The 24628-nt window shown below is 38.4% G+C and overlaps 1 protein-coding gene across 2 annotated transcripts in view; it reads left to right on the forward strand.

The window, feature by feature from the left end:
- PRDM1 (PR/SET domain 1) overlaps nucleotides 1-24628 on the forward strand; it is a 101390-nt gene that overhangs the window by 31455 nt on the left and 45307 nt on the right. The window contains exon 1 of one of the 2 annotated variants that reach the window (XM_087443941.1): nucleotides 9484-9575. The exons of the other annotated variant lie outside the window; for it this stretch is intronic. The gene's annotated coding sequence lies outside the window, so the exon portion shown is untranslated. Of the gene's footprint in view, nucleotides 1-9483; nucleotides 9576-24628 lie in introns of those variants that run through there. 2 annotated transcript variants of the gene reach the window in all.

A 24628-nucleotide genomic window follows, 5' to 3' on the forward strand; every position in this document is an offset into this window, starting at 1 on the left:
CTAACGTAGAAGTGTTAAAATATTTTCAAACAGCCATTTACCAGATGAAGCCCATACTGCTCAGCAGAGGAAGCTTGGTTTGGGATGTGCATACTATCTGTTTAACGAGATAGAAAGAGTCCAGCCTAGGACTTTCTGTTTTTCTTTCAAATACATTCCCTAGTGATCTGTGACAGATTCTATGTATAAAAACACTCTGCTTCAGAATCAGGGAAAAAACCACACAACCTTGATTTTTGCTGTTTCAGTAATATATTTTATCGTCTTCCAAAGGTTTAGCTAAAAATTAAAAAATGGAAAACAGCAATATAACTTACAGAATAGGCATACAGCTGATAAAGCCCTTGCTGTTTTTTCCATCAATACTTTGGGAATCTACCATTGGTGGACCCAGGCTTGATTTTTGACTGGAAACTTCTAGAGAATTTATTTAAGTGTTAGCCAAGTCTTACCAATTACTTGGCTAGAACAATTCCCAGAGGTTAATTTTTTTTTTTAATTTAAATTTTCTTTGTGACTATTTTTTTATTGTGGTAAAATACACATAATATAAAATTTACCATCCTAAACAGTTTTTAGTGTACAGTTCAGTGATATTAAGCACATTCATACTGTTTTGCAACCATCACTACCATCCATCTCCAGAACCCTTCGTCGTGCATAACTGAAACTCTTAGCATAATGTCCTCAAGGTTCATCCATGTTATAGCATATGTCAGAATTTCCTTCCTTTCTAAGGCTTTATAATATTCTATTATATATATACCACATTTTGCTTATGCATTCATCTGTCAATACATACTTAGGTTGTTTCCAAGTTTTAGCTATTGTGAATAATGCTGCTATGAACATAGGTGTACAAATATCTTTTTGATACACTGCTTCCAATTCTTTTAGATGTATACCCAAAAGTGGAATTTCTGGATCAGGTAGTAATTTTATTTTTAATTTTTTTTAATTTTAATTTTAATTATTTTTAATTTTACTGTTGTCTGCAACAGCTATACCATTTTACAATCCCACCAACAGTGCACAAGGATTCCAATTCATCCACAAATGCTCCAACACTTGTTATCTTCTGGTTTTTTGATAATAGCCATTCTAATGGGTGTGAGGTATTATCTCATCATGGTTCTGATTTGCATTTCCCTAATGATTAGTGATGTTGAGCATCTTTTCATGTGCTTATTGGCCATTCATGTATCTTCTTTGGAGAAATGTCTATTCAAGTCCTTTGCCCACTTGTGAATCAGATTTTTGTTGTTGTTGTTGACTTTTAGGAGTTCTCTCTATATATTCTGAATATTAATCTCTTATCAGATACATGATTTGAAAATATTTTCTCCCATTCCATATGTTGCCTTTTCACTCTGTTGATAGTGTCCTTTGATACACAGTTTTTAATTTTCACGAAGTTTAATTTGTCTATTTTCTCTTTGTCTTTTGAAAGTTTCATAATAATGTGTCAGTGTGGATCTCTTGGAGTTCATTTTCCTTAGAGTTTATTGAGCTTCCTGGTTGTTCATAGTCATGTCTTTTGTCAAATCTGGAAAATTTTCAGCCATTATTTCTCCAGATATTCTCTCTTCCTCTTTCTCTATATCTCTCTTCTCCTTCTTGGACTCCCATGATACATATTGGTCTACTTGAGTTCCAAAATAATTATATCAGACAGATTTTTTTCCAGTAGGCCTGTTGTCTAGGTGGGAATACAGATTTCTGATGCTTCCTACTCCACCGTCTTCCCAGAATCCTCTCCCCCAATTGCCATTTTGAACACATATATTTTATCCTTCTACATGTATTTTCAGGAGTCTTATACAGATTTGCATTGAACTTGTCAATCCTAATGACCCATTGCTAGAGAAGATCAAATGAGGTAATATAAAAGTATGTGCATTTTAAATAGTTAGAAAAAAACTAAGGTATCTTCTTTCTTGCTCACACTCTTTACAAGTAGACCATAAACTTAGCAAATGCAGAAGCAGCTATGGTATTAGCATTTTCTTTGATTTCTTGTGATTATATCTACCTTTTCAGTTTGTACTAGAGGGATGGGGAGAGGCTAAGAGGTTTCCTCAAAGGATAAGGACATTCATTAGAAAAGAGACAGGTAGGGAGCACTTTTGTGGATATAGATTTTATTATATCAAGAATATAAAATTATATTTGGTCTGTGTATTCATAGAAGTCTGTGTTAAGTTTTTCTTTCACCTAAAAAAGAAGTGAATCAATTCTTGTTACAGTTTCATAAGTTTCTGTATTATCCAGCACATTGATTATAGGAAGATGAATTGTCTTCTATACCTAACTGTTTTGGTTACACATAAACATCGTGCCAACTTATCAGACAAGTCTATATTTCTAAACCCATTCATTTCAGGAAACAGCCACAGCTATCTTTTTTTCCTATTTATTTTTATTTTGTAAGGATTGAAATATAGGCCACCTGGAATTTGCTTCCTTCTGTCTTTGTCATTAAATCCAAATGTATAATTTTATCCCAATGTGTTCAGTGACACATGATTAAAATGTTACTTAAAAAGTTAAAATAAGCTAGTTTGCAAAATAATAGTACTAAATGGGTTAGTCACAAATCTATTGTCATATAATATTAGAAATAAGTATTTCTTAGTGACATCCCTGCCTTAATCAGTGAACTAGTCCGTAGCAGCTTAGTGAGATTGTGTGTAGCCTATATCCCAAATGGCAATTAAGAAATGGTTTCATTTCCCAGTAAAGGTTTGCCTGTGAAATCTCTCTGGCCTGTCCACCCCTGTGAATTCTCTGTCTCCATGCCTCTTCCTACCCTCCCCACACCTCTCTAGAAACCCTCCTCCTTACTCTCATCCCTAAGACCAAGGCTTTTCAAATATTCCCTGTGTTCAGGCGGTGCACAGTGAGGAAGAAATGATTAAGCAGCTGAATGTTTGAATCCCAGCTAAATGCACAGATTATCATCTGTTTAACTCTTTCTTATCTTGAACTGCGAGGGACTTAATGGCTGGGACTCATTGTTCTCCTCTTCTTGACATTAATGAAGAAATCACACATCTAGCTGATTTCCTAAGGTGGCTGAGAGTGACCTGCTGAATTGATTTATTTGTCCCCTGCTTTCCAGGACCCTCCAACTAGACTGGAGCAATTCAGAGAGTGGTATTGTTAGAATAAATACACATGTGCATGCGTGCTCGCACACACAAATATAAGCACACCACCTCTGTCCATACTCAAGTCAGGGTGTATTTAGCCTCTAATAAAAGGATTGAAGGGGCCTGCAGATAGTCTGCTTAAGAGTACTGCTAGTTTCTGTTCTACTTTCTCAATGATTAAGAATCCTTTCAGCAGCAGCCTGCAGCTTCTTGGTGTAAAGCAGGCTTTCCAGTTCACACCTGTATCCTGTGAGCTCAGGTGTAGTCTGAATACGTACCTGACTGTGGTAGATCAGAAGGTTGTCTATTTCATATTTTTTATAGTTAGAAGAATTATTATTAATTTGTATTTTATGAATTAAGAGTAAAAACTCCATTTTTAATGTTAACAACATGGTGTGTATCCTTTATTACCTTCTTCTATGCTTGTATAATTATAGAGAAACATAAATTTTGTTATTTATTAGAGGAACAATTTATTGTTATTAGAGGAACAATTGTTATTAGAGGAACAATTTTGTTTTTGTTAGAGGAACAGCATTTTTTGTTATTGTTTTTGAAAAATAAGGTCATATTATGTATCCTGGTTTTCTCAATGAATGGATGATGGAAATCCTCCTAAAGCCATTATTACAGATCCAACTTCTATTTAATTTGTGCCTGACATTCAATGTGGCTGTACTACAGCGTATTCAACCATTCCCTGTTAATGGGCATCCATTTAGTTTCCTATTTTTCCCCACTATAAATAAAGCACAAAATTCTAGAAGAGATAATAGTAACATGGATTCTGAAGTTGAGCTGCTTGGATAAGAATCCTGTAACCACTTACCAACTTGTTGATCTTCGGCAAGTTACTCAACCGCTCTTTGCCTCAATTTCTTCCTCAGCAAAATGGAGGTAATAAAAACGAAAGTTCTACCTTCAGGTCTCTTATGCAGCAAAATTGAGCACTTGCCTAGCTTTAGGGCAAAAATAATGCAGCTCACCTGTTCAGCTCTCTGGTTGGAAGAAGGGGTCAAGGTAGACGTTCAAGCTGTGTCCTTCTTGGAGGGTTGAGATGGGGCTGTCCAAGAATGCTGTTTGGAGCCTCAGAACTTTCCACATCCCCGTATGTTTCCCTTTGGTCTGGGGAGTTGTGTGTGTTTGGGGTCAGGTGGGGATTCCATCTGGATTTTCCCAGGTCTCTCCATCCAGGTCTTACCTTTAGACAGGCAGAGCCCACGCCTCCCACCCACCATCCAGGCTTCCCGGCCCCTGCAGGTGCTCCCTACTCAGATTTGGGTTGGGAGAGGAGGGCAGCAGGAACACTGCAAGCCACTGTCTTCCTGAAATCCTGTTCAGAAGAAAATTATCTACCTAGGCTTGGCTTTATAGAAATATATTTTTCTGCTCAATAAATTAAAAGTGAAACATGTCTTGAATCTACTTTCAGTGCTGGATAATTGAATCAGAATAGACCTCCATAGCTATAAAGTTGTGGTAGCTAGTTCTTGTGATACTGTGCAAGGCCTAGTATCGCTTGTATATGTTCTGGTCTCATCTGAATACATGCTTAATTACACAGAAAAAAGAACAGGAATGTTTCTTGTGTTGAATTCTATCTCTTCTCCCACCAGATCTTTTGAGCTGGCATTACTATTCGTGTTACTATATGTCTATTACTTTTCATTGTCATTGTTCATTTGAGAGAATCTTCTTCTGGGTAACATAAACATCTCCGCAGGCCCTGGCCCCAACGATGATATTTTTTTCACATTTGCTCAAAGTTTAATATTTCTGGCCAGGAGCAGAATGATTTAGTTGAGGAAGATTCTAAAGTTTAAAAATATCTGAAACGTGTCTATTTCAAATGATTAAGAAAAAAAGTCATTGATTTAGAGAATGAATGTTTATTATATTGTTCTTTTATTTCCATTACTTCAAAGTATGGGTTTTTGTTTTTTTTTTCCCAGCAAATAAAAGCAGTACATGCTAATCATAGAGACTTTCGAAGCTACAGAAAAGTACAAAGATTAAAATAAAATTATCATGTGTGGCTTTAAAGGAATAATATGAGGGAGGTTTTTTGGGGGGCGATGGAACCATTCTGTATCTTGATTGTGGTGGTGGTTACCAGAATCTGTACGTGTGTTAAAATTCAAAGAACCGTACATCCTCTCAAAAAAGTTGACTTTATGTATGATAATTGAAAAAAGTTAAATAAAAAAACAGGACCATCTATAATTCCTCCACCCAGCATTAATCATTTTTAACATTTTGTGCATTTTCTTCTGGTATTTCTATGAATATAACTACAGATTCATTTCTTTTTTACAAAATTGGTACTACACGTTTATGAATATACTGATTTTCAATAGCTGGAACATTTTTTGTACCATTAAATATTCTTTTAAAATGTTTTTATATGGTTGGATAATATTCCATCACAAGATGTACATAATTTATTTAACTCTTCTCCTATTGTAGTATGTTTCCCCAGAACTACTTTAAAAATTGAATGTGCAAAAAAATTAATTTAAGAATAAATACATAACTTTTGCTTCTACTAGAATTGTCCTCAGAAGAAAAGCCTTCAGAATAAAAATCCTTTTCTGGGCCGGCCCCGTGGCTTAGCGGTTAAGTGCGCACGCTCCGCTACTGGCGGCCCGGGTTCGGATCCCGGGCGCGCACCAACACACCGCTTCTCCGGCCATGCTGAGGCCGCGTCCCACATACAGCAACTAGAAGGATGTGCAACTATGACATACAACTATCTACTGGGGCTTTGGGGAAAAAAAAGGAGGAGGATTGGCAATAGATGTTAGCTCAGAGCCGGTCTTCCTCAGCAAAAAGAGGAGGATTAGCACAGATGTTAGCTCAGGGCTGATCTTCCTCACAAAAAAAATAAATAAATAAAAGAGAACTTTTTTTTAAAAAAAAAAAGCCCCTTTTCTTACCATGGGCTTTGAAGTTCTGCCCACTTGTGCAGCCTCAACTCATATCACTCAACCAGCCACAACTGCAGCTCTTTAGTTCCCAGAACTCCTGATTTTGGCCTGCTGGCATGCTTCTCTCCTTTCCATCCAGCCTTGCCTCCACCCCTGTACTCTCCTTCTCTCCTCAATCTGCAAGTCTGACACCTTTAAGCCTCTGCTTAAAAGTTACCTCACAGAGTGGTCTTCCTTGAACACCAAGTTCCTCTCCATGCCCCTTTTCTCTCACACAGCACCCTCTCCTTTTTTTTTTTTTAAATCACTTCCCGTACTTGGTAATTATATTTTTACACTTACTTGTTTAATGTCAGTCTCTCCCACTTAATGATAAACTCCATGGAAGGCAAGGACCATGTCAGTTTTGCTGAACACTGTATACCCACTGCTGAGCACACCAGTGCCTGGTACCTAGTAGGTACTCGATAAACCATCATTGGCTGGCTGACTGAATGAATAAGAGCTAGCATGTTCTAGTAAGACATAGACCTAGTGATTACAAAAATATGTTCAGAGAGCTTACTTTTAGATTTTAATATATTTAATCAAAATAACTCTGAGCATTGGATTGGTTAGTGACCATCAGTGTATCTTCATTTAATAAAATGGGTTGAGATCCTCTTATTCTACACTGGAGTGAATATTTTAAATCTAAGGAAAGGCTTTTTCTCACTTTTAGTTCTTTTTGTGTTGGATTTGTGCCCTACTGCCCACCCCCACTATTTCTTTCTCTAAACACACACACACACACATTTGCCAAGGATATTTGTATCTATAGTTTTTAAGTTACCACTGGTTTTGCACTTCTCAATTTCTTTGGAAAATAAAAGCTTTAAATTCTTTTTTCTCCCACCAACCACTGTCCTCCTTTTTGTTCTTCTTTTCTATTTTGGTGTTACCTTTTCTTCTTTTCTTTCCCCCTAGCAAATTCTGTTACTAACACTCTACGAGTTTGGCTGTCAAGATTCTAACTCCATGTCTCTTCCTTTGAACTGTTTAGAAGATTTTAATGTTGTAATTAAGTAATCAAATTGAACACTTGGTAAAATTTGGCACTGAGTTATTCTGTGTGTGTTTGTTTGTCTTGTTGTTGTTGTGTGTTTGTTTAATAAATCACTTAGTATTTTTTGCCAAAGGAAGCCAGAAGTTAACCATCACTGCAAAGTGTAAAATAGATACTATCCAACATGAACACTCGGTGTGGAGGAAGCACTCCTGTTCAGTGTCTGACATCAAATCATATAGCCTGTTTCTATCTTTCACTTCCTTCAATCTTTTACTAATACTTCCTAGAAATTGTTAATTGTCTGGTCCAAAGTGGATCAAAGACCTAGAGCTAAAAGGTTTGGACCCCTGTTACTTCCTATACAGTGAATGGATCGTTCTCATTCTTGTGTTGTCAAGCTCAGGTATAAGCTTCATGGTCATCAAAGACAGAGATAAATCAGGTTCCTTCTCAAAGGACAGCCTATCCAGCTAGATAAGACCAAGGAAAGGAGGAAAGATCACTGTGATTTCCAGGGAGAATCAGGTGATAACAAAAAGGCAGTCAACATTGTTTTTACTGAGGGTTTTTTTTTCTCTCAAACTGGAAAAAAAGGGGAATACACAGACATCTTCTGAAACTTCACTTTCACTTTAAAGTGAAAACCAAATGGCTAGAAATGTTAAATCCAAGTTAACCCTTAAAGATAAGATAATTGGATAAACTGTAAATGGAAAATGTGGCATTAAAATATATTAAGTGATTTTAAAAATTTTTTATCTTTCTGGTAAAGCACTGTGGCCTGAAAATATGATTTCTCAGCTGTATTACCAACGTTCCAACAGATTCAGGAACTATCCCAGTAAAAACCGTCATAATCATGACGTTGCTCAGGTGAGTAAGAATGGCAGCGTTACTCCCCAGAGAACTGGCTATTGCACAAGTTGCAGGAGGGAGATAGGGATGTCAACAGGATTCAAAACTTGGATTAAGGGTCGCAAGTCCACGCTTTTACTGCTTTCCTTAAGATATGTGGTTAAAAAAAAATTAGTTTCATATTAGACTGTTTAAAAAAGCAAACAAACTTCATTTAGTTGGGTAGATTTTCTTCCTGGTGTCTGGAACTCTGCCCTCATTTATTGTGGCTTATTCAAAACAGCATATTTTAAAGCAATAATTATAGTTACAGATGATCAACAAGGCTAAATATATGTGCCATGCTAAACTTCGTAGAGTTTCCTGAGAAATCAATGTTGTTCTCTTTCATTAGTGGCTGAAAGTTGTTAAGAAATATTTTCAGTACCAACCTTGTTGACATTCAAGGTATTTTTATTCTAAGAAACAATGGAAAGACAAAGGCTAAATTTCCGTTGGCTTTTGTGTGGCTATCATTGGTTCTCTCTAGAATGTGATGGATGAAATAATACAGAGAGGTAAGAATCTATTACTTTGTGCTTCAGTCCAATGAGGGTATGGGGGAGGATTTAGAAGAACTGGGATTTTTAAAACTCAAGCTCAATGTAGTGTTTACTAGGCAAAGAGTAAGCAAAACCAATGTTTGTGTTCTAGACAAATGTTCTAGATAACAATCTCTTCTTCCCCATCAAGGCTCACAAGATAGATTCAGAGCCTGCTCCAGATCCTCATGGGTGATTTTATTATAAAATACACTCTCACACCCAGTGCCATCAAATGTCTGATTTTTCATCTTGAGCAAGACAAAAAAAACTACCATTGTTAGAGGAAAGGAAAGTATTAGTCCTGATTTTAGCAGAGCTGCTTTAGAGAAGAAAAAAACATACACACATACACACAAAATCCTTGGTAGGATGCTAATCAGGCCTATTCAGAAAAAGCCCTAATTAATGTAATTAAAATCTGTCAGATCAAACTGATTAGCCTGCTACTTAAGCCAGAGTAGAGGGAGAGAGGGTCCTGGGGGGAGGGGAGGCAGTCACCGCCAAGGTGGGGTTAGCTTTCAGTAGAGGAGGTGGTTGGTCTCCAAGGTGATCAAAGCAACTTGTCTTTCATTTCCATGGAGTAAAGACAGTGGGCTCATGGCCACAGATCCAGTTTCCTGCGTCTCTAGTTCCTGGCAGGTACTGAACCATTCAGGTGGGAGAAGCAGGTCCTTTCTGGGCTGTGATGGAAGGGAGTGGAAGAGGCTGCTTGTCTTCCCTCTTTGACAGCTAGAATACAGATGAAGCATTTTTCATCCCCTGGCAATCCCCTGTCTCAGTCTTTGGCCATGACCACTGACACACCCGCAGGAAGGAGACAAAGCCCATGTCACGTGATCGTCCTGATAGGGCTGTTGACACAGGCCTCTTTTGCAGATCCACATTCTAGGGTGGGAGAGAGGCGAGTGGCCTCTGCCACGCTCTGCGCTGGGGAGAGAGAGAGCTCTGCTCAGGGGCAGCCCTTTCAGAGGACCGGAGGAGAATTCCAGGCCACTTGAGTGGAAAAGTGAGTATTTCATCAACAGTGGGAGAGATTCTTATCGTAGCCAAATTAAAGAAGAATGAAGGACAAGTAAACTCAGGGTTAAGAAATTCTCTGAGCTTCTAACTGTGCCCTGAGAATATATTCTTTCCTCTAGAGGCAAATGGCATTCTTCCTAATAACAGTTATTCTGAAGTTTCAAGTAAGATCATCATAGGTATTTTTCACTTCTTTATTAACTAAGAAGTTTGAAAAGCAAGACTCACTTAAGAGATTGATGATCACCATATGAAATGACTTATATGAGTTTTCCTGCTTTCTTAACAAACTGATAAATAAATAGGACCAAGTGTCCTGGGTCTTCATAATTCTTTAGGTACATTGTATCTATTTTGATTTCTCTGCTAACACATATCAGCAATACTAGGAAAAGAAAAAAGAGTAACTAACAGAGGTGAGGGCAGAATTTGGCATCTTAATTTGTTTCCTTAATCATAAGTACTACATGTAATGTACCCCCTCATTTTTTAGTCACAGCTTAGTAATTTAAGTTTATGCAATTTCTTTAGTTTTGAGGACAGTGATAGAAGTAGTGAATTTGGATTTTATTGGCATAGTACATCTTAAAAAATGATCTTTAGCAGTGAAATAGGTCTTTGGTGGAAATACCTGTGGAAAGACAGACAGACCCGTGAATAGTTGGTCAAAAGATAAATTTAGAATTGCATATCTTCTTTTCATTGTGCATGGCTTAGCTAATCACACAAGAGTAGGATATAAAGAGGTAAATCTTTGTTATAGGAAGTTGATTGGGACTTTCCAAGGGGAAATGTGTTAGGATTGCCGCCACAATGCCCTCTTCTGTCACCCTTATCTGCAGAGTTCCATTTTGCTGCAATCTCTCATAATGGTTGCACCAAAGGAATAGGAATTACTTTCACTAAAATTTTAAAGACTAATAAGAAAACCATTAATGGTATCTGAGAGAGTAAGAGCCAGGAGTTGAGAACCCTGGGTAGCTGTCAGTTTTTGCTGTTGATTAGCCAAGTGAGAGCAAATCCCATACCCCTCTGATCCTTGGTTTCCTCAGAGCTGAAATGCAGAGGCTGGCTAGAAGAAATGCACCATTCTAAAAATCTGGGACATTTTAACAAACAAATTCAAAGTAGAGGGGTAGTCCTTTTTTCAGCTGTAAAACTTCAGATGTGGCCCTTCTTTAACAGCTTACACCAGAAATTCTAAAATGTAGTGGCAAAGAGTAAACTAGTATTACGCTTTTGTTTATATTTTATTTGGTATGAATAGAATTTGGAAAACTTCCTCTCCCTTTTCCAGACTTCTGACAGCCTGGCCTCTGCATCTCTCAAAAATACCATCTCTAGGAGAAGCAATGTGTGAGTGGAGATGGGCGGGACTCAGGCACTCAGAACTGACCACACTGCATTATCGTGTTGTCAACAGCTTAGCTCTGTCCACACCTGCACAGATCAGGCTAAGCCAAGCCCATGTTTGACTTAGCCCCCTTTTCTCGCAATTTCACAATTTTATGGCTCTTTTGGTTGCATTGATATCCTTGAAAAAGACAGCTTAGTTCAGTTAGTGAACCTGCAGTAAAGTGTGGTTGCCTGGTCAGCACAGGGTCTTATCAGGAAAGAAATGTGTTTTATGGAATACTGAAGGCCAAAGAGGTAGGGGAGGGCTTCCCTCTCTTTCTTTGGTGTTACTTTTGTCGTGCTTCAGAGTTAACCTTTTCCAATCCATAGTATTTTAGAGCTCTTTTCTCTAAATGTGAAGGAAAGGATTTCCAACTTGATGTTAGCACTTTTGGAGCAGTAGAGTATGGGGGCAGGGGGTTGAATTGTAAAGACACTGCTTCTAGAAAGCAAACTAGTTGCAGCCCCTAAAGCTGATTATGCTACCTCTAGAGCTGGGCAACAAATGTTGAAATCTATAACTTCCTTTTACCAACAACCCTTAGGTGGCTGACCTAATTTTATACATCTTATTTCCATAGGGATGTGTTTTCCATGCGTCCCTTCAGTAAATAAACACTTCCCTTCACTCCCCAGTCCTTTCCCCCAATCTGAAGCCTTGGTCTTCACTTGGTCTCCTGGCTGACTCTCTTCTCCCTACCCCCAACCCCTTTCTTTTTGCCACACCACAGAGTAGGGGCAGCTTCAAAGTTCTGACCAAAGGAACTCTTCCAGACATACTTCCCACACTTCTGTAAGAGTCCTTGGTTTTAGCCAGTGTGAAAGGCCTGCTTTCTTCCCTTCCCTTCCACAGCTGTGGCTGATGGGATCCGTCCTTGTTGTCACCATCCCCCACCGTACTTCTTCCAGGCTCAGCTCAGATGACACCTTCTCCATCACGCTCCCCTGATGGCTCTCTTCTCTCGTCCTCACTGCCTCTCCTGTGTCGCTTTTGTGGCATCTATCACCTCCTGCCTAGGATGGCATGCACATGCGCGCATGCGCGGTACTGTGCCACGTTGGAAACACGAGCCCAGGAACAATGTCATAATTTATCTTGACATCTTTCCCAGTACCTGGCACTATGTCTGTAATAACCGTCCACTGAGCAAATGAACATAGGAAAGAATGATGAATGGCTGCCTTTACCCTTCAATTCCATTTGGTCCCTCCTTGTCCCGATTCTCTGTTTCTCTTCATTTCTCGTCTTTTTGCCCTTGATAATCCAAATTTAGGTGATCAGGAATTTCAAACACACTTCTTCCACACACACACATACACACACACACTAATCTTTGTGCTACTTCTTTAGTTCTCCTACAAGTGCAAAATAATAAATTATTTGAAGTTCCAGACTGTTAAGGTTTAGTGGAGAGTAACATCAGAGAGAGCACTGAGTAAGGAGCTTGCGTGCGGGTCTCAACTCTGGTGCTGGTGTGGTGAGAATCTGGAGAAGTCACCTCACCTTATCGGCCCTCTGCTTCCACTTCTGTAAAAAGAAGGGATTAGACTGACAGACTGTGGGTTCTCAGACACGGGCCTTGTATCCTCAGGTTGCCTACCCAACCAGAGTTCTACTTTTATCTATTCCATTTGTTCAGATTAGTGTAAGATTCCGGTAGGTTTCTACAGAAGAAAAAAAGGTAATCAATGGTGGTTCCACTACCAGAAATGTATATACATATTTGGATACTGTTATACTATACTCTATTATTTCTAAAGTTCCTTACGGAATTCTAAAATTGTGATTTTAAGAGAGCATGAGAAAACTTTACAAAAATTAAAACGAAAGCCTAGAAGAGAATTATTACACATAGAAATTGCTTTTGTTTTTTTTTTAACCTGGGTTATTTATGGTACTTTAGGATATAAAGTGTTGAGGTTCTTTTTTATGTTTATTTTTTATTCTTCTGCAAAAACAGATGAGATTATTTCAGAATAATGTATATTCTTGAGCTGTCAGCTTTCCAGGTGTGCTAGGCTCTCTCCCTTCATCCATTTCACCTACTGAGATAGAACTTCCCTCTCTACAGAAGGCTCTCTATGGACTTGCTAGTTTTGTGTGCTAGATGTCTTACAGAGCTACACCTTCAAAAACATACTTTATGAGAGTCAGTACATGGGTGGATTTTGGCCATTCATCCTTTCTCTTTTCTTCTTTGAAGTAAAATAAAGCAAACAAATATATCCACACCTAAGGCATTGAAACACTGCAGAAGTTACAAGTAAAGGAAAACATTTTTACAAGTCATGTCCTTGAAGAAAGAATTGTATATCTTTTGTACTTATAAACTAGTGTTAAGTTTTACTTGGAGAAAAATTTATAGAAATATATTTGGAAGAGGTACACTCATAAAATCTTTACACCTGATGGGTTGGTTTTGCTGCTGTACCTGTAGTGTTGTATCAGTTTACAACAACAGCAAAAAGTCTTTCTAGAAAAGTCAGATTTCACCTGTCATAAGTCCACAATGTTATCCATTTATTTTGTGTATTTGTTGCATTCAGAGCCTTTGGGCTCAACTGAAGAAAAACTTAAGAAAGATCAGAAAGCAAAAAAGTCTCCTTAATTACACCTAGGACTAAAAAGCATCGTAACAAGAAAATGTGACATGTAATATGGCCCTTGTTAATCGTTAACTCTTCGGGTTGGACCTGGCTCCTTAAACAAACATAACCACAGTGGGATGGGTCTTTTTCCCGGTAGACCAAGGCTTATGGACTAAGCTGGAGGATTGAGGCAGCCTCTTCCCCAGACTTAGAGAGTGGACTCGCAACAGGAGGGCTTTCACTGTCTCTTCAAACAGGAAGGGAAGGAATCATGTTACTTCAACTGCTATTTTCACATAAAGAAGGCGGAGAAGGGGGACTTGTTCTGTAAATGTCTTTCAGATCAGAGGGTAGCTGACCTGGCTTTCTCAGCTGTTATTTTGCTTGTTTAACTGACCCGTTGTCTGAACAGGTGTGTGGTGCAGCAAAGGGTTGCTTAGGATAGCTGGCATAACTTTCTTTTCTGGGCAAGAAGTAGACCACAATATGGCTTGTCCAGGAAGATTCTGAAGTCTGAGCCCTTGAAGGCGGAAATGATGCTGAAACGTGAATTTTCTTTCTAAAAGGCAAAAATTGTTTTTGAAAAGGTGAGTGGGTAGCCTATGATGGTTCTACTGTATTTGGGGTATGGTGTTGCCTTTATATTTTCTGGGTAAAAAGTTTGTTTTCTTTCTTTTTCCATATATAAGTTGGATAGTTAAAATTTACATTTTTTAAATAAATTAACATTATGCTAAGTGAAACAAGCCAAACATAAAAGGACAAATATTATATGATTCCATTTATATGAGGTACCTTGGAATAGTCCAATTTATAGAGACATTAAGTAGAATAGAGGTTACCAAGGACTAGGAGTAGGAAGGAATGGGGAGTTGTTGTTTAATGGATTTGGGGATGGTGAAGAAGTTCTGGAGATGGATAGTGGTGATGGTTGCACAACAATATGAATGTGCTTAAAGCTACTGAACTGTACACTTAAAATGGTAAATTTTACATTATGTACATCTTGCCACATTAAAAAAAGTCAGCTATTATAAATATCGTCCAAAGACATTTTTATTATAAGATATACTAAAGGAAACCTGTAAAAACTTGGTCCAGTGACTTAGAAGTTATTGTTATTGAGAAGAGCAAGTTTTTTTTTTAAATGAACTGAGTATTTTGGCAATATTTTTTACTCTGTGGAAGATTTTTCGCATCCTGTGCTTTAAAGGCATAGTCTTCTTGAATTTCTAGTTAACAGATGCCTTTTATATCTTTTATGCTTTATGTGCTTTACATTTAACTAACAATTCTAAAAACAATGATCAATTTGATGTTAATATATATTTTACCTCATCAGACTGTGGCATAGTAGAATATCTAGCATATTAAATTCAACAACTATTTTGGATCCTTTGTTGGAAGACAAACTGTCTCCTGGTTGTTGGCAGTTGATGAACATTTGGTGGGATGGCAGATTTATACCCAAATACTTCTTAACTAGATGTGTTTAAATCATATAACTTTAAAAATCCACAGTCACCATTCAGAGGTTATTAAAACCTAAAAATTATATATTATTATTTTCTACAATTTTACTCCTTAATTTAAAGTAATTTTTATAGTAAAATTTTATTTTAATTAAATTTGAGTTTTAGAACAAATTGCTCTTTTATTTTATTCAGTTTAGGGAAACTGGACCCAATTTCACTTCCCACTTCCCCTGATGATTTTCTTTACAACAGTTTTAGGAGCACGGTCAATGAGCTTTGCATTGGCGACCCCATTTTTCTCTACTATCTTCCTCTTGCCAAAGAAGAAAAGCCTTTTTGCAATCTAGGATCAAATAATTTAATTTGAATTTGTAGTCAAAACATCTTTGAACCTGACAGAAGTAAGACCTCTTAATGAAAACTAAAACTCAGTCAAAAATTAAAATTAAAACAACCAAATTAGAATGCAGAAGAAATGCCAAGTAATAAGTAATCCCTTTTGAGTAGCATTCCCCCCCTTTATATATGGTTTTTTTTCCTGCGTTTCATTTACAATTTACAAAAGAAAAAACTGTTGAGACTCAGACTATAACTATATAAATATACTATTCTATTGTACCCTGATTCTTTTAACTCTTAAATATACTTTTTCTTAGCATCTAAGCACACTTAAAATCTTTAAAATGCTAGTATTCTAAGGAGGGTTGCTTGTTCTCATTGGGAGCTGGCTCTTGAGTAAAAGGGTTGACGTCGAAATTGGGTTCTCTGAACTGAGAGAGGCTCCCTGAATAAAAGTGTCTTGGTTAATGTCCTTTTTTATGGTTTATTTTAGCAGTAGCACCAAGCCTCCCCCAAATGTTTACAATACCCTGTTTGGGTAGAAAGTTCATGCCTTCGAGCATCCTTAGCCCCTGGGTTTACAGAGTGGTGAGGTAGTTTGAATGAGTGTCTGGAGGACAAAGGTTATGAACTACTTGTAACAACTTCCAGAATAAAAGCCCCTCTGGGGTTTCATTGCTGAGCATGATCATTGGGTTGGTCTCTTTTTTTTCATGGAGACTAAATTCTTGGATCAGAGGTCATCTGCCTGCAGCATCAGTCTGCCTACTGCTGGTGAAGTGGCTGACCCAAAGACTGATGGTGTCTCCAGGTAGCTGTCATCATTTGATTGTCGCAGACAAATAGAGAAGGAGATCATCTAAAAGTTCTTATCCAAACAGTTATGTATAAAGAAAACTGAAGGAAGATACCAACTCAGATATTTTACAGATGGGTTTTGAAATGCTTTTTGACTTTGAGCAAATGACTTACCTCTTAGTCTTCTTAAAACTATTTTTAAATATTTTATGGGTATGCTTGATTATACTTCTGCCTTAAATTGAAAATCAAATTGCTACTTGTTCCCTTCAATCTGTCCATCTGTCTCCCACTTAAAACTAATTCTGAACTGTGTGTGTTTTGGGGTGGGAGGGTGTGTCTTTGGTGGTATTTAGTTTTCTTTCAAGATTTTCTTTCAAGAATATATCAAGTATTTAAAAGACCATTAGATAGATAATAAGCATAGCTCTTCAACTAAAACAATACATTTTATGTGTTTTCTTTTGTGCTTTACGAAAGACTTAGACATTTCAGCCTAAGAAGATCAGTGTCAGATTAATATATAAGCTTTAAGCAGATAAGAACCATGTGTATTTTAACTTCTTCAGGTAGAACTAAGAATAGCTACAGGCAGCTTAATTATTTTATAGTGATTGTAATGAATCATAGCTGTACTTTCTAAGGAGAAAGCAGAGAGAATCTTAATTCAATGCTTTGCAAACTTTTCTATGCCAAGAAAAGATATACATTTCTTTTATCTTTATGGGAATGGTGTTTATGTGTTCCTTTATATGCAGAAACACACTACTTAGTGATCCTTTGACAGAGGGCACATATATTTTGAATTCACAGTGAGGATGGAGTTTTGACATTTCCATGCACATCATTTTACTCAAGAAATCACTACCATTGGCACTTGGTTTATCCCTTGGAACAAAATATATTGAAATGATCCATACTGCTATTGGATTTGTGACCTGGGTTTCATCAACTAACTAGCACTTCTCAGTGTGGTCTGCCCTGGATGATCTGAGCCATGGAAGGAAACCATCCATGCTACGCATGGTTCCACCTTGAGTTTCCCAACAATTAATGGGTTAGAATTCAGTTCACCACACCCAAACTGCTCACCCTCCCCTGAATGTCTTTACAGAAGGGGTTGTTGTGAAGGATGAGCCTTCCCACTTAGCACTTCTTGGTTCAAAACATGCCATGGAGTTTTGACCCAAGATTGCTCAACAATTAAAAATCACTGCTAATTGAACCTTGGTAGGAGACTGTGCGGGGGCCTTAAATATCTGATAATACCCTACTTTGCAGTTTGGTGAAACAAAAAGAAGACTTGGCTTTTAGAGGAATATTTTTTCTTTGATTTAGTTATATTTGTGTGAAAAAAAGGCTGTCATTCCATCAGGAGGACACATATAGGTCCTGCATTATTATATACATGAGACATGTTATTAATCTGGTCGGGGCCTAGTGTGTGTTAGCAACCTGGCTCTCTACGATAACTAGTTGTCTATATATCTCTTATGTCTTATTTACTTGTTAGAACATTTTAAAGGGAAAAATGTTTGTCATTTGAGTCTCTGAAATCAAAAAAAAAAAGAATGGAGTATGTGTCCCTTTGAAAAGCCTGCAGATTAGATTATCAGCACAGTTAATACTTCAGGGACCTTGTGTCTCCCTAACTTGCCAATATCTATTTGTTGAGTGTTGCAAGAGTTTGCTAATTAAACAATTCACAAGGTGTTTTGAGCAGAACTTGTGGACATTTCACCAATAGAACAATTTATTGCTGCAGTTGAAAAAAGTTAGCTGGTGTTTATTAACTAAGTTTCTTGCTATGTTTATGGAGAATCATGAGTACAACTCCTGGCCCCTGACTGGATTTTTTAAGGGTTCATAATTATTATTGACACCTTAGTTGCCCATGTGCCTGTTGTTATTTCAAGGCACAACCATCACTTTGCTTTATTTGCAAAAATAGATTAAGTACTAGGACTCTTCTGACTGAGAGGCCACATAGAATTAAAGCTGTGTATATGGGAAAGGGATTGGGAGAGAGTTTCATTCTTAAGAACAAACAGCAAATTTTTCACTCAAGGAAAAACACATTGTTTCTGATATAAAGGTAGAAATTGAGATATTTAAGATTAAAAGAAAACCTTTCAAGTTAAGAATATCCATAGCATAATTCTTTACAGATGAAGCTACAAAGCGGTCTTATTTCATTAGTTAAGCGCAAACTTCCATCACCAACTCTTTGTTGTTACAGCCCAGCCGGACTTAGGCTGTTGGCCTACCCACTCTGATGTCCAGTGAGTGAGCCCTCGGCGGTGAGATGGAGGAAGCACAGGGATCCACAGATCCCTAAGGGGGTAAGGGCGGTTTCTGGCCTCTCCATCTTCCTGCCACCTCTGCAGTGCAGGTGATTTGACTTAAACTAATTGGCCATTCCTAAAATGCAATGAGTAGGAATATTAATCTAGGCTTGACAAGAGTGGAAAAACTGTTCGACTCACCAGATACCATATCTAATCCACTCTGATGTGCACAAACTAGTTTAGGCTTTCATTCCTTGAGACCCAGTAGCCCATTTTATCAGCCACACATGAACTGCTCAGCAGCAAGAGAAGCTTCAGCAAAGGAAGTGGGTTTGAGTCTATTTGCCCTTTGTTGTGGTCAGTAAAGGAACTAGTTGAGCTTTTTAATTAGAAGGGTGGGACCAGATTCGTCTTAATTGCGATTTGAGCTATAATGTAAAACATTTAAAGAATGATTTTTTACAAGAAATTCATTTACGTTCTCTCTTTCATGCAATCCCTAGCCTTTTCTTTGAATGACTTCTCACTTTACACTTTTTACTTAACCTTTCCTCCAGAACGTATTCAGCTTCCTCGGTCCTGAATAATTAGTTTTTGAAGCTGCAACCCTACTTGTTTGTTATTTAGCTTGTCAACGTGCCCAAAGTATGCAAGGTCCTGGCGAATGAGAATGAGGAGACACTGGGTGTGCCTTTTGTTTTCGGAATGGGGATTCAAAAGTGCCCGTGAAATATGAATTCAGCAGTGCACATTTAGAATAGCCAGAAAGAGTTGATCAGAAATTGCAGACAGCTGCTTGTGCTAAGTGGGATTTATCCTTAGAACTAGACAAGGAAATTTGTATTTCCTGTTTTAATTAGAAGGGACTTTCACAACATCAGAATAAAAGGCATGGTTTGCCCCAAAGACACGCATCTGCTTTACATAAAAATAAATGCATTATAAGTGTGAGAAATTGCTTGAAGATGGGCATGATATTGAGAATATGCCATGTGTTTACTTTTTATAGTCATCTGAGGTTTTCTTTTCCAGTAAGGTTAAGAACCTCAAGAATTTTTATGAGTGGTTTAGAGAAAAGCATGTTCAAGCACTCTTGTTAATGTTATATTTGTACAGAAAGGTGAAAAGAAGTTTTTTACCTCATACACCTGCCAAATATATTCACATAAATACAGCTTTTCCTTGCAGCCCTTGAGAGGAGGCAGTGTTTCTTAATTTTTCATCACAATTGTTGGTGTAGGATGCATACTGTATAGAGTATAAGTTGACAGGCGTGTGTGTGTATGTGTCTATTCTCCTGAATTTGTAGGATAATTTACAATTAGGTTTATTGCACAATATTGATTTTTCTTTTCAGTAAATCAACTGTACATATATCTATGCCAAATTCACTATGTTTCAAAGGAAAGCATGTCAAAGAGCCATTTGAAGTCACTTGGAGTTGGATCATTCCTAGCAGAACCACAAATCATCTTGTAAAATGATACTGGATGTAATAATCCCTCGGTCCTTGATCTATATAAAACTTAGTTTTCATTCCTATATCCCTCTCACTCTAAGAAAATGTGCCTTGACACTTAGATAATTCATTTTCCTTTTTAAATACACAATTATAGGTAAGAGAAAATAAAGAGAGGTATAGTCTGAAATTCATAGTTCAACTATTGCTGTCAAAAGTAGGTAGAACATGATGCAAATTAATTTATGGCCTTCCTCTCTCACCCCCATTCCTGTACTTCCTAACCTTCCCATGTGTTTCTCCTAACTTTCCCATTTGGGCAAGGGGCACCTCTTGGTTGTGCAGGTTTACATTCTTTTTTTTTTTTAATTTATTTATTTATTTTATTTTTTTCCCCCAAAGCCCCAGTAGATAGTTGTATGTCATAGCTGCACATCCTTCTAGTTGCTGTATGTGGGACGCGGCCTCAGCATGGCCGGAGAAGTGGTGCGTCGGTGCGCGCCCGGGATCCGAACCCGGGCCGCCAGTAGCGGAGCGCGTGCACTTAACCGCTAAGCCACGGGGCCGGCCCAGGTTTACATTCTTGAAGTGTTTTGTGACTCTTCCTCTCTTTGGCGCCTCCTTATATTACATACCACCTTGCACCAAAATTTTGCAAAAGTTCTTTTCAGCTCTCAGATGCTTCTTGGAACAGCCTCAGAGCAAGTGATGCTGGCCTCCATTTGCTTCCACTTTAGCATTCTAACACAAGTAGCTAGCGTATTTCTCCAACTCCATCTTCATAATGTCAATATTCCTGTTCAAGAAATGACTGTGCTTAGCAATCACTCAATGAACCAAATTTAAATTTATAGCATTCAAGTTCTCCATCCATTCATTCAATAATTCTCTCATCCAACAAGTATTTCTTGAGTACCTATAAGTTCCAAGCACTGTTCTAAGTACTGAGGATATAGCAGTAAAAAACAAAAACAGAAAACAAGACATTCTGTAACCCCAATGGGGATTACATCCTAATGGGAAAGACAGATAAATAAATAAACAAAATAATTGATATGATTTCAGATAGTGATCATGATAGTGAAATTAAAACAAGGTAATGGCATAGAGAATGATGAGATAGGGTGCTATTTTAGATAAAGGTAGACAAGACAGGTCTGAGGACCTGGCATTTGAGTATAGACTGTAATGAAATGAGTGAGTGACCCATGTAAAGTCTGGTGGGAGAATAGTACAGATTCAAAGATGTAAATGATCTTGTGTGTTAGAGAAATGGCAAAAAGACCAATGTGGGGGAGCCAGTGGGAGAGTGAAAGGAGATGAGATTTGAGAGATGGTAGAACATGGAAGGTCTTGTATGCCATGGTAAGTAAGTAGTTTAATTTCCTTCTGAGGATGATGGAAATACCTTGGCAGGTTTTATCATTGGAATGATGTGAACTGATTTATGCTTTAACAGGATCTCTGGATGTTGGGTGAAGAACAGATGGTAGAGAACAAGACGGGGAGAAGAAGACCAGCTAGTAAACTCTCTGAACAGCCCAGGCAAGAGATGATAGTGTCTTGGGCTAGGGTAGTACTGGTAATGATGGCGAGATATGGTTGGAGGATTTGGGATATATTTGGAAGGTAGAGTCAGTAAGACATTCTGACGGATTGGATGTGGGGGAAGGGGAATAGAGAGAAAGGGGGAATTATGAATGATCGATGATTCCTAAGTTTGATCTTGGTGAATGGAGGTACTATTCACTGATATTGGAAGACAGGGAGAAAGTATAGTTTGGGGAAGAGAAAATAAATTCTGTTTTGGATTGTTAAGATGGAGATGTCCATAAAATGTCCAAATAAAGATGTCAAGTAGCGAGCTGGTTATAGAAGTCTGGTGTTCAGGGGAGTGTTCTGGGATGAAGATCTAAAATTGGGAGTTGTCAGCATGTAGATGGTTATTTAAATCCAAGCATTAGATGCTGCAGCTGAGCCCTACCTTTATAAGGAGAAAGATGAGGATCCAAAAAAGGATCTAGAAATAGTGGCCAGTGAGGTATGAGGAAAACATGAGGATGTTGTGCTCACAAGCTGAATGAAGAATTTTCTCAAGAAGGAGAGCATGATTGTGTCAACTGCTGCTCAGAGATAAACAAGATGAGAACAGACAACTGCCTGTTCGTTTGGCAAGATGGAAGTCATTGGTGAATGTGTGGAGTGATGTCAGTGCAAATGTGGCAGTGAAAGCTTGATTGCAATGGATTGGGGAGAGATTGAGTTGAAAGAAAGTAGAGCCTGTAGACATAGATAACTCTCTTGAGTACTGGGGATTGGGGTAAGTATGACAGGAGAGGAACCATGTAACTGAAGATTATATGCAAGGGAAGATAGATCATAGACTTGAAGCTGGGTGATAAGGGAAGTCAGGACAGGAGGTAAATATCAAAGAGTGAAAAAGTAGGGTAACTAGTCTTCGGATTGGAAGATCTGATGTGATCTGAGGAATTTTTGGAGACAGGATAGTAATTATGGGAAGACTAGAGAAGAGGACGTTGGAGATAGAGGCTTGGAGGAAGTATGCTTCATAGTGCTTCATGGTGTGGTGCCATTAAGTGGACTGGGAGTGGGTGGCTGGGGTGGGAATGAAGGGGGAGAAAAGATAAGATGATGTCAGAGGTAACAAGAAGTAACAGTAGCAAGGAAGACAGTGAGCCAGGTATAAAAGTCTTCAGTCAATTAGGGGGATAGACCATGAGGTCTGTGGATGATGGCAACGAGCAGAGGAGCAGCAGATGCATGACGTCATGTGCTTCAAAAGGAGGGATTGGGGGCGGCAAGAAATGATCTAAAAGTAGTCACGAAAAGCAAGAAGAACCCCAGCCCAATGCCATGCCCCTGTTCCTTTTTTTAATTTTCAGCCGATGTCCCCAGATTTAGCCAGAACAGTTAAATGGTTACACTAACCCGGACTGCATGCCTTCCAGCAATTCGTATCGGATTTGTCCCCAACACCTGATTTAGGAGTTACCACCCCAGGCAGGATATCCCTGGCTTTCGTTCTGATTGAATTCATCTGCGTTGGGCATGATAATTATGTCCCATAGCTCAGTGTTATTTCAAATGTATTTTCCAGTACACAATTAGATTCTGAGTTCCTCTACTTCATTTCAGCCATCTCCAGCAACAAGTATTGTGTTATACGGACATGCTATTTCTTGTTTGAGTTGAAGGTCTTAATAAGGAAATTGAGGCTCAAAGACATTGAGTGATGGGCTCAAAGCTTTCAGCTAATTAGGGGCAGAGGTCTTCATGCATTTCAGAGTCACTGGGAGACTTTAATGATATCCAACAGGCAAATTCAGCCCTGACCCAGCCATGATCAGTTTTTACTTCAGAGAATGGACTCTAGACTCTAGACCTGTAGAGAATGTAGACCTGTCCAAGAGGCCTGGAAGTGAAGTGGACAGGCTTTAAAGCACATTTATAAGATATATTCAGGAAAGGATCTATCCTGATATAAAACTAACCATCCCATACCATTTTGCTTATCAGATTGGCAATGATGATAGCTGAAAAATGCCAGTATAGCCAAAGTTGAGGGAAAAACAGCTACTGGTGAAGTTGTAGATGCATTCATCAGTCTTGGAGAGCAAGTGGGACGTATCTATTAAAATAAAAAAACTCTTATCCTCCAATGTCTACATATCTTGTTTTTATAACTCTATTGGGATATTTATAAAGAGGTTCTTGATCATTTCAAATTGGGAACTAGCTATAGAATCTTAAAAATACATTTTTGTTACATATATCGGAACACATCTCTGTAATGTGCAGTGTGTCTTTTTATTCTTCTTTAAGATCTAATTACCAAGGGTAATAGTCTATGTCTTTGTCCAGTAGAATTCATTTTAAATCTATTTTTCTTCCCATAGGGAAGGAAAATGGGTAACCCCTTCCTTTGTGAGGTTAATCCATAACACAAAAATTTATTTCTTGAAACTGATTTTTCCATGATTATACTGCAAACCAATTTGAGATGCATTTCCAGTGCTCCAGACACCACTGCCAGCACAGTTGCTGATGGGAGTGTGAGAAAGCAGACTCTCACCAAAGTAACTGTAGTGTGATGTATGCAAAAAATATTGGCTGCTCCTGGCCATTTCTGAGAGTGAAATAGCCTTGATATGGAATTGCTCTAATGGGAGTTAATCCTGTATAGAAAAAGTTATGAATCGCTTTCAAAAGCTTTTTTACACCCCAAACCACCCCCCTCAACATACACACCATTTTAAATTGTGGTTTTGGCTAAGTTGTGGCTTGCTGCTGCTTGGCTTGCACTGGTTGGTTAATAGGAGGACTGCTCATGTGTCGGCCATGTTGCTTCTTCTCGGTTGCCCCAGGAGGGTTTGGTGGGGGGCACTGGGGTTGAAATGAATAATCACTGCTGGCTTCTGTTTTTAAGAGCCAAAGGAAATGGCAGTCTTCTCTCCTTCCACCCCCTCCCCAAAAAAGCCTAATGAAGATGGATGGATTCCCTTCCCCACAAAGGGCGAAGAGGATGCCCTCCATCTGCAATAAGAATGGCGGGGTGACTCTTGGGTCCCCGCAAATGCAGTCCTTTCCTCGTGCTGTTTTCCTGGGGTTTCCTGGCTGTGGCTGCAGCTCAGCTCTTAAAACCTCCACCTCCAGGTCAGGCTGAGGTCAATGTAAA

Source organism: Ceratotherium simum, chromosome 19 (assembly GCF_057802395.1).
Source record: "Ceratotherium simum simum isolate JZ-2026a chromosome 19, ASM5780239v1, whole genome shotgun sequence".
Classification (NCBI taxonomy): domain Eukaryota; kingdom Metazoa; phylum Chordata; class Mammalia; order Perissodactyla; family Rhinocerotidae; genus Ceratotherium; species Ceratotherium simum.